This window comes from Lactuca sativa, chromosome 5 (genome assembly GCF_002870075.4).
Source record: "Lactuca sativa cultivar Salinas chromosome 5, Lsat_Salinas_v11, whole genome shotgun sequence".
Taxonomy (NCBI): domain Eukaryota; kingdom Viridiplantae; phylum Streptophyta; class Magnoliopsida; order Asterales; family Asteraceae; genus Lactuca; species Lactuca sativa.
This window is the reverse complement of record NC_056627.2, coordinates 228,153,369-228,162,313: the sequence shown is the minus strand read 5'-3', so window position 1 is coordinate 228,162,313 and position 8,945 is coordinate 228,153,369. Positions and strand designations below refer to the sequence as shown.

Here is an 8,945-nt window from a genome sequence, read left to right as displayed (position 1 = left end):
GGTTTTTTTTTCAGCACATAATTTCTTTTTCGATGATTATATTGCTTTCGATGATGGTGGATATGTTTCTTTCGGCGAGCCTTTTTAATTTGGAGGATAAATTTTTTGGTAAACATGTTATTTCACAAAAAGACATCATTATAGTGTACGTTGATCAGCTAATGGCTTCTCCGTCTTATGGTGTTTGTTTGAATGCATCAATATTGGAAATTAACTTTTCATGAGTCAAACAAAATTTCAAAAAAAAAAAAAAAAAAAAAAAAATAGATACAGAAAACTACTCAATAAGAATCGGTTGTTATAACCAAACAAATTACAATTCAACTTGATTTGATTAACACCATACCTTGACAAAAAAGGATGTTATTAAGTTACATAAAAAAATATGTAAATTAAAGTAAGAACACAAAAAATAAAACCTAGTGTATTTGAATTTAAGTGGATAAATGGGCATAGAAATTGTGTAACATAAAATACCCGGAAATTTTAATAGGTAAACCTTGAGAAAGGAAATTGTACTGGACAAACAAAACTATTAAAATTATAGTTAAAATTTTGATTAGTGTTTGAAACCTCGAGACTCGATTATGGGGTATGGACAAATGAGAAAGAGATCCCTCTCGAAATCGTGGATATATTTTCCTATTAGATGACAGATAAGCATAGTTGTTTTATTCTTTTCAATATTTTTTTTAAAATCAATTAATTGAAAAAAAAAAATTTGTATTAATTCAAATTTTCTAACACATATCATGCAGTTTTTGTAATGTTTAAACCACATTTTGAGTTATTATTAGTTTTAAATCTAGTTCCAATTTTCCTAAATTTGTATTTTCTAGAAAGCTTTTTTATTTAAAGTTTAATTTTTTTTTTCCAAAACATCGGTTTGGTTGTTTAACTAAAAGTACAATGTGGCATAAAAAGATTAAGAGCACAATGTTAGAATTGGATAGATTTTTGAAAGTAAAATTTCTTAACTTGGTTGTAAAAGAAAGCAATGAAAGTAAGATGTGATGATAAACATATTAATCAAAGTACGTTTCTATTTAATTTAATGTATTTAAAACATATTAATCAAACTATGTTGCAATTTCATGTATTTAGATTAAAAGAAAATTGTTTACCACTAAGATGTTAAGGAAATTTTCGAGACCATCAGTGACATTAATATTGTATAGATGATAAGCACTGATCCAATAATTTACACGGTTCAAGTTTTGTTGATCTTGTAATCATATCATAAAAAAATCCATCAACTTAAATAATTTCATGCACCTTCATCATCCATGGTATCATCTGCTTTCTCCTTTTATCTATCTAAATAAATAGAAATGGTAACAAAGAAATGATTATTTATTTGTTACAAATGCAAACTTGGATTAGTAGCTTCAATCCTTTTCAAAATCTCATAAAACTTCAGAATTAAGACCTTGTTGAAACGTATTCATCTAAAGCCCAAAAACCTCTACATACTGACAACAAAAATTACTGTCAAACATATAACCGCTTTGAAATATTCAAAACTGGGATTGCAACATAAATTAGGCATTTAAGCAAACCACATGTCTTTCACGTTTCAACTTTCATTTTTGCAATAAATATTGTGATCATAGTTACTTTAGAGGGGAATTCTAATAACATAAATAATAAAGTTCCTAAAAGAATAACTTGGTTCTTTGTAGAATCCTTCCATGTGCTAATTACAAATAAAGGAAAATTTTAAATAACATAATCACTGCTTCAACAAATGCATGAGCTTGACAAAAAAAATAATTTAAGAATCAAAACTGAGAGAAAGTCTTTAGCAGCAACAGATGGAAACTTGTTTTCCTGCTAAATGCTACCAGAAATTTCAAAAACTTTCAACAATGATGAACGGAAGTGCAAATCAAATACGTACCATTCTAATAATGGGAGAAGAGCCAGAAAACAAAAAATGAACATGCTTATTCAAGAATAAGAATCAAGAAAGTATAAAAATAGAAACCAAATATACAAACCAGACTAAGCTTGAGAAAAATGAAATAGCAAACTTACAATGATATAAATAAGATAATCTTTGATGAAGGGGTTGAAGGTGAAGCAAAATTTCAAGTCGTCTTGCTATGAAAACACCATCTCGACTTTTTTTCTCATTGCCCCTACACACTGTTTTTATATTAATAAAAATCAATTTTTATAGTTTTAGGACTATATTGCCCATGCACATTGTTTTATATAATAATAAAAAAATCAATTTTTACAATTTTAGGACCATATTGCCCTGCACACTGTTTTTATAATAAAAAAAAAAATCAACTTTTACAGTTTTCGGACCATATTGCCCCTGCACACTGTTTTTATAATAAAAAAATCAATTTTTACGGTTTTAGGACCATATTGCTGCTTTAAATGTGATTCATATTTCATAAAACAAAAAACAAAAAATAGATACAAGCTTCAAAAATTGATCTTAATTCTATAAATTATTTGTGAAAGTTGATGGAAATACCTCTCCTGCTTTAACCGTGATGAGATGAGTTGTAAAACCAACACCAGGTGCACCTACCAATCATATAACATAACAAAATTTAACAAAATACAAATTAATATATTCAAAAGAATCCCAAGTTAAAGTGTCAATAATTGATTTAAACCGAGAAAATACCTCTTGAATCAAATTTACAGTTTTCAACCCTGTGTTAAGAATATAAACCACTTAAGACAGATATGTCCCTCTTCAACTTTTCTTCCAAAACATCTTGATCACTACAATAAAAAAAATTATAATTTATCAAGAACTTAAGCATCATAAAATTATTTTAAAAAATTGATTTCCCTGTTCTTAAACATCATAACCGATCAAGAACGTAAAAATACACAACAAATTAAGGCCTAAGGGATGTGGTTTCATTTCCATGGAGAATAGTTGGATGCAATGCATGACTTAAAAAAGGGGCAAATAAATCTAGGTCGACTAAAAGGTCAAGATTAGAAAAAAGAAAGAAATGGTTAAAAAAATCCATCTCCTTGTTCTTTACAGGTTGGTATTATTTACAGCTTGGCTGCCAAATTACTATTTGTTCTTGATGCCAAAATACGAATTTTTTACATCTTTAAAGCTGAATTCACTCACCTTTTTTTTATGGAAATCATCATCTCTTTGTTTGGAGATTCTTGTGTGATTAAAGTAGCAGCTTTGTATGAACTTTGTGTGTTTGTTGAAGCTTCTATTGCAAGATTTACGTCCCATGTTTGCAAATCAAAAAAGATACCCATGTCTAAATATTATGAGTTGTTTCTTCACATACCTTTGAGGTGGTGCTGAGAAAAAAATCATCTTTTGAATCAAAGTGTTGAGATTGAAGAAGGAATGATACTTATAAAAAACAAACAAACAAACAAACAAACAGTTAAAGAGAGAGAGAGAAAGAGATGATCACACTTATTAGAATATTTACCTCCCTCTTTGGGAAGGATTTCTTCAAATTCTTATGAATATGTTTTTCGTGAAATAGATTCCTCTTGCTTCTTGATCAATTTCTCAGTACACTTCCAAGTACACATCCATCAGGGGTTTTTGTTTAGAGAAAAACGCAGAGAAGGGCGAAGGCAGCCACAACCCAAACCCTAAATCAACGATTAAGAGATAAAATAAGAAAAATTGGAGGGTTAAACTTTAAGGTTCATAAGGGATAGTACTGGAGAGAAGGGAGCTGGTGGTGGTTGTTCAATGGCGGTGAATGTTGTGGTTTCTTCTGTGAATGATGGTGTGATTTCAAAATCTTCTAAATGGGTGATGTTGAAAATCGAACATTTCTTGGGGTGGTGCTGAAAATCAAAGATGGCGGCCATTGGTGTCTAAATTTCAATCCTGGTCCATGAAATAAAAACACACAAACACATACAGAGTTAGAGAGAGATAGTGCTGAATGAAGCCCTAAATAATGTCGCACAACCTTAAATCGTTAAAGAAAACTCGATAATCAACTTGAAATTGTGAAGAAAAACAATGAAACCATGAATTTGTGAAGAAAAAACTTACCTAGCTTGCAGGAGATACGACGGAGGAGGCAAATGTTGATACGGGAACCATAAATGGAATAGGAAGGATATGGATTAGAGCTCTTATCAGAGAGTTTGGGAGAAGAGATGGTGAAAGGTTCTTCCACAAGCAACGCCTATTGATCGACCGAGATAAGAGATGATATATAGAGAGAGAGACGGAAGAGAGCAATTAGAGAGACAGAAGAAATTAAAGTGAGCAATTAGAGAGACATAATAGATTTGTGAGAAATGATGACTGATGGTTTCAGATGAAATTAGGGTTTTCCACGTTTAGATGTAGGGAGAAGGTACCACCGTCAGTTACAATCAAATGAGCATGTGCAATGTGCAGTTATTTTCATTATGCTTAACAGGATTGTATATGATGTTATAATAGGTATACCTCTTAATTTTCAAAAAATGGGCAATATCCTCAATAATATAATAAAAATAAATAAATATATATATATATATATATATATATATATATATATATATATATATATATATATATCGCCGGTTCTGGGAAATTTAAATATCATCAAAGGCACACAGGACGAACCAGAAAAAATCGGCCCTTGTCATTATTATACGTTTTAATTATTAAATAAAAATATATAATAAAAAAATTGGGTCATGTGCGGTTGCCAATTTTACCCCCTCAACGCCCCAATAATATATATATATATATATATATATATATATATATATATATATATATATATATATATAAGTTTAAATGAGAACAATTAAAAGTTAAGAACCATATGAAAACCATTTCATTAAGATTATTTTTGTCCATTTAACATAAACAGTACAAAAACACATAAAAGCTTCATTTTAAAATTAGATCTAGCTTTTCAAATGAAAAATCCTTTCAAATTCTCCCACCATTTTTGAAGAACACATATTCCCTATTACCACCACCACTTACCACCGCTAGCACCATCATCGCCAGCACCACCGTTTCCGACCACTTAACCTTCGTCGGAATGTCGATTCAGTCATCTTTTTTTTTCTTCAGATCTGGAACCATACAAAAAACGACATCACCAAGGTGTTTCCGCTTCAGATCTACCGTCGACCGCCACACCACCGCTTGTGATCTCCGACGACATTATTCCGATGACTTTTTTTTGTGTTTTTTGCTCAGATCTAACCAGATCTGAATGATTTTGGTATTTTTTTTCTTATCTCTGATCGTGTTCCTAGTCTAGATCGTTCAAGATTTGGTCAGATCTAAAACATCCACTTTCTAATCTGCCATCAGTTTCACGTCCACCTTCAGATCTAACGATTTTTGTCACTGAAACACTAGATCTACCACCAGATCTTCCATACCATTGTCTAGATCTGCAGGCTCCGGTCCAAATTTACGATTTCTGCCACCACCATGTCCAGATCTGTGTGATCCGACAGTATTGAAAGAGTTCCGACAAGATCTGGTGTCATGTTATTCAAGTTGCATATTTGGTTTTCTGTTTTTCATCTCAGATCTCTGAAATTTGGTTGTTTTTTTTCCTTTGAAGATCTAAATATGTTCTTGCCGTCAAACCACTACTGTCAAACCTCTCCGAAGAAACAAACAATATCACTTAACTTCAGATATGATGAAAATCTTATATATTTGGTCAGATTTGATATTTTATGGTGTTTATTGATATGATGTAGCTGGTGCACACAAAGTATTTGATGAAATGCCTTAACAAAATATGGTAAGTCATTAAGATGTGAATATGTATTTTCTATGTATTAAGTTGTCTAAGTTATTAAGCTGTGAATGTGTATTTTTTTATGTAATAAGTGTTGAATTAGTGTCTAAAATGTTGAATTAAGTTGTGAATTAGTGCTTGAAATGTTGTAGTTAACCGTAAATTCTGAGTTTTTTTATCCAGATTTGATTTTAAAGGGAAGGATATCGGCGATGTTGGCATCGGTGGTTGGTGATGGTGATGGTTGATAGCAGTGTACGATAGTTGACGATGTTGATACTGGTGGTGGTGGTAGAGTAATGATATGTTATATTTCTCACTCATCTTCATCGTTGATTTTAGATAAGTTATTATCTTTTCATGTATATTTTTTTATGTTTGCTTCTGAAATATGATATAATTTATTTATATATTAAACCGTGAATGAGTTTTTTAATATGCTAAAATATGAGATTATACTTTTAAATGAGTTGTAAACGTATTGTATAAAATTGTGAATTTTGTGTATTATGTTGTGAATTTTATTCACGATTTAATATATTAAATTCACAGTTTAATACATAGAAATGCGTACATGTATTAACGTATAAATATAAGTTTTAATTTGTAAATATGGTTGTAAATATAATTTTTTTTGTCTTAAATTGTGATTTTATTATATTAAGTTGTAAATTTTGTATACTAAATTGTGAATTGTGTATTACGGTTGTGAATTTTATTCACAGCTTAATATATTAAATTCACAATTTCATACATAGAAATGTCGGGTTAATATCACAAAAGTCCCATGTTTTTGGCACTAAATTGGAAAAACCCATGAATTTAATTTTTCATTTAATGTGACCATGGTATTTTCATTGACTTATCATTTGAGGGCAAAGAGCCGGTTTCACCGGTTTTAGCAGGTTGCTCCCTTAGTCGAACGTTGCAGGTAGTTTTGGGTCGATTCTTCTCTCCAACTTCAAACCAAAAAGATGGTAAGCACCTCCAACACGCACACAAGGTTACAAAGAGTGGGCTTTAAGGAATCGTTGGTCTGAAGATTTGAGATGCGATTGTGATGAACCTGTGACATTGATCTCAAAAACGGTCGATAATCCATGGAGGAAATTCAGGGGGTGTCCAAACTATCAGGTAAAATTAAGTAATTTTCTGTGGTCTTGTTGAACCATTATGAACAAGTGATTGTTGTGCAGGACTCCAAAAAAAATGCGGATTTTTTTTATGGCTTGATCCACCCCTGTCAAACACTTACTACAAGGAAACTATGTGGAAGCTCCATATGGATTTGGAGGAGGCTAACAACAATAAAGGATTTGCAATGGAGGTTTTGAAGCTTTCGGAAGTGCCCAAGAACAACAAAGAAGTTCAACTGGATATTTTAAATCTGTTGAAGGTGGAGCTACTTATGATGGTCATGCTTTTGGTGGTGGTGATAGTGATGGGGTTTATGGTTCACAATGTTATGGTTAAAGCATTGTGAAGTTGTGGGCATTAGTTAGGTTCAGGTGGAATGGTAGTGGTAGTTTAGGTGTAAGGGTATTTTGGTCAAGTTAGGGAATAAGTAGATGCATGTGTTATGTATGGCAATTTTTTTGTTTTGTAAGAGATGCCAATGACAACAACTTATTATGTCTTAATGATAACAATGTATTAAGTCCTTTAACACATACATATGTATAAACCTACTTACCAAGCTAACCAAAATATGGAAGGTAACAACAATTATAGTAATCAAGGCATATATATATATATATATATATATATATATATATATATATATATATATATATATATATATATATAACTTAACAATCATACCAAATATCAATGTTAGTTAACAGCCCAAAAATGGGAATGTACTTTACAATTCTTCCCAAAAACCACTATCATACCATTTAACCTAATTAGAACCAAACTTCCAATTCTACCAAACATTATGGATATGAATTGGAAGCTTGTTACCAAAAGACAAGTGTACCTAAAGTAGATGTTTACAAAAAGGGCAACCTATTTACTAATGTCCATTCTACCCATTGAACCCTTAAACACGACTCCTTACTCTAAAACCCAAGGGGTTTTGGAGGACCCACCACCATCAACATCTTCAACAATTTTCCTGAGCTTCAACTTCCTAATTCTTTCAGAGGGTTTCCTCTTTTTCTCCCAATGGAAATTGTAACACCATAACTTTTTCTAGAGGGTAGGACTCTTGCTCCAACCTCTCTCTTTCTCTCTCTCTCTCTCTCTCTCTCTCTCTCTCTTTCTCTCTCTCTCTCTCTCTCTCTCTCTCTCTCTCTCTCTCTCTCTCTCTCTTCAACTCCTTCTTCCTCAACCACCATGCCTTCAACTTCTTCTTGCTCAACCTGTATGCCTTCAACTTCTTCTTCTTCAACCTCTCTATCTTCAACTCCTTCCTCAACCTCTTTTTCTTTAATCTGTTTTTCTACAACCTCTCCATAAACCTACAATATGGAGGGGTAGTTAGTAAATCTACAATATGAAAGCCAAAAATAGTGTACATCCAGAACATACCTTTTTCATAGCAGCCACTGCATCAGCATGTGTATATCCAGACATCAGCAACTCCTATGAAGTAAGTCTTTCACTCACCTTCACCTCATTGTCATCATGTTCTTGTTCCTGAACATCCTCTGTTGCTTGAATCATACCTTGCTTACCATTAGGTGCATGGGTAAAAAGATCAACAAAATCCTCATCACAGGTTAGGGACACATCCTCCTTTGCATTACTCTTATGTTTCTTACCATTAGGTGTTTTCTTTGGTGTTTTGTTCCCTGATCCAGACACTTTAGTTTTCCATCCTCTCCTTGCCATCATCTTAGTCCTTTTCAGAGGACTAACATTAGGACCACCTACTTGATTACCAGATTCTGAAACTGGGGGAGGAGTAACATCACTTCTTGGTATATCAGGCCCACCAACTTGATCACCGCATTCTGAAACTGTGGGAGGAGCAGCATCACTTCTTGGTATAGCAGGCTCAACTGGAGGGAATTGATCAAAGATAGGTTGGCCTCCCTCATCTTTCCTAGGTCTTCCAATCTTCCTTTTTGGGACAGGGGGCTTAGGTACCTCATCATTTGTGCATGAAATCTTATTATGCCCAAGTTGTTGGCACTTTCCACACCTCACAGTCCTAGTAACCTTTAACCTTTGAGAGGGGTATTTGGCATCTTCTGATTC

General features: G+C 32.5%; 1 long non-coding RNA gene across 7 annotated transcripts; it reads right to left on the bottom strand.

Moving 5' to 3' along the window:
- Positions 1 to 1,265: 1,265 nt before the first annotated feature.
- Positions 1,266 to 4,371, bottom strand: LOC111881912 (uncharacterized). 7 transcript variants are annotated; one of them, XR_006192635.1, is made up of 7 exons: positions 4,025 to 4,371; positions 3,682 to 3,853; positions 3,116 to 3,609; positions 2,648 to 2,748; positions 2,492 to 2,544; positions 2,038 to 2,148; positions 1,266 to 1,472 (listed from the first exon to the last, which is right to left on the bottom strand). It is a non-coding gene; the product is annotated as an uncharacterized LOC111881912 (long non-coding RNA). The 7 variants fall into 7 exon arrangements; XR_006192632.1 differs by having other exon boundaries at positions 1,266 to 1,317; XR_006192633.1 differs by lacking the exon at positions 1,266 to 1,472 and adding an exon at positions 1,618 to 1,840.
- Between the last annotated feature and the right edge of the window lie 4,574 nt (positions 4,372 to 8,945).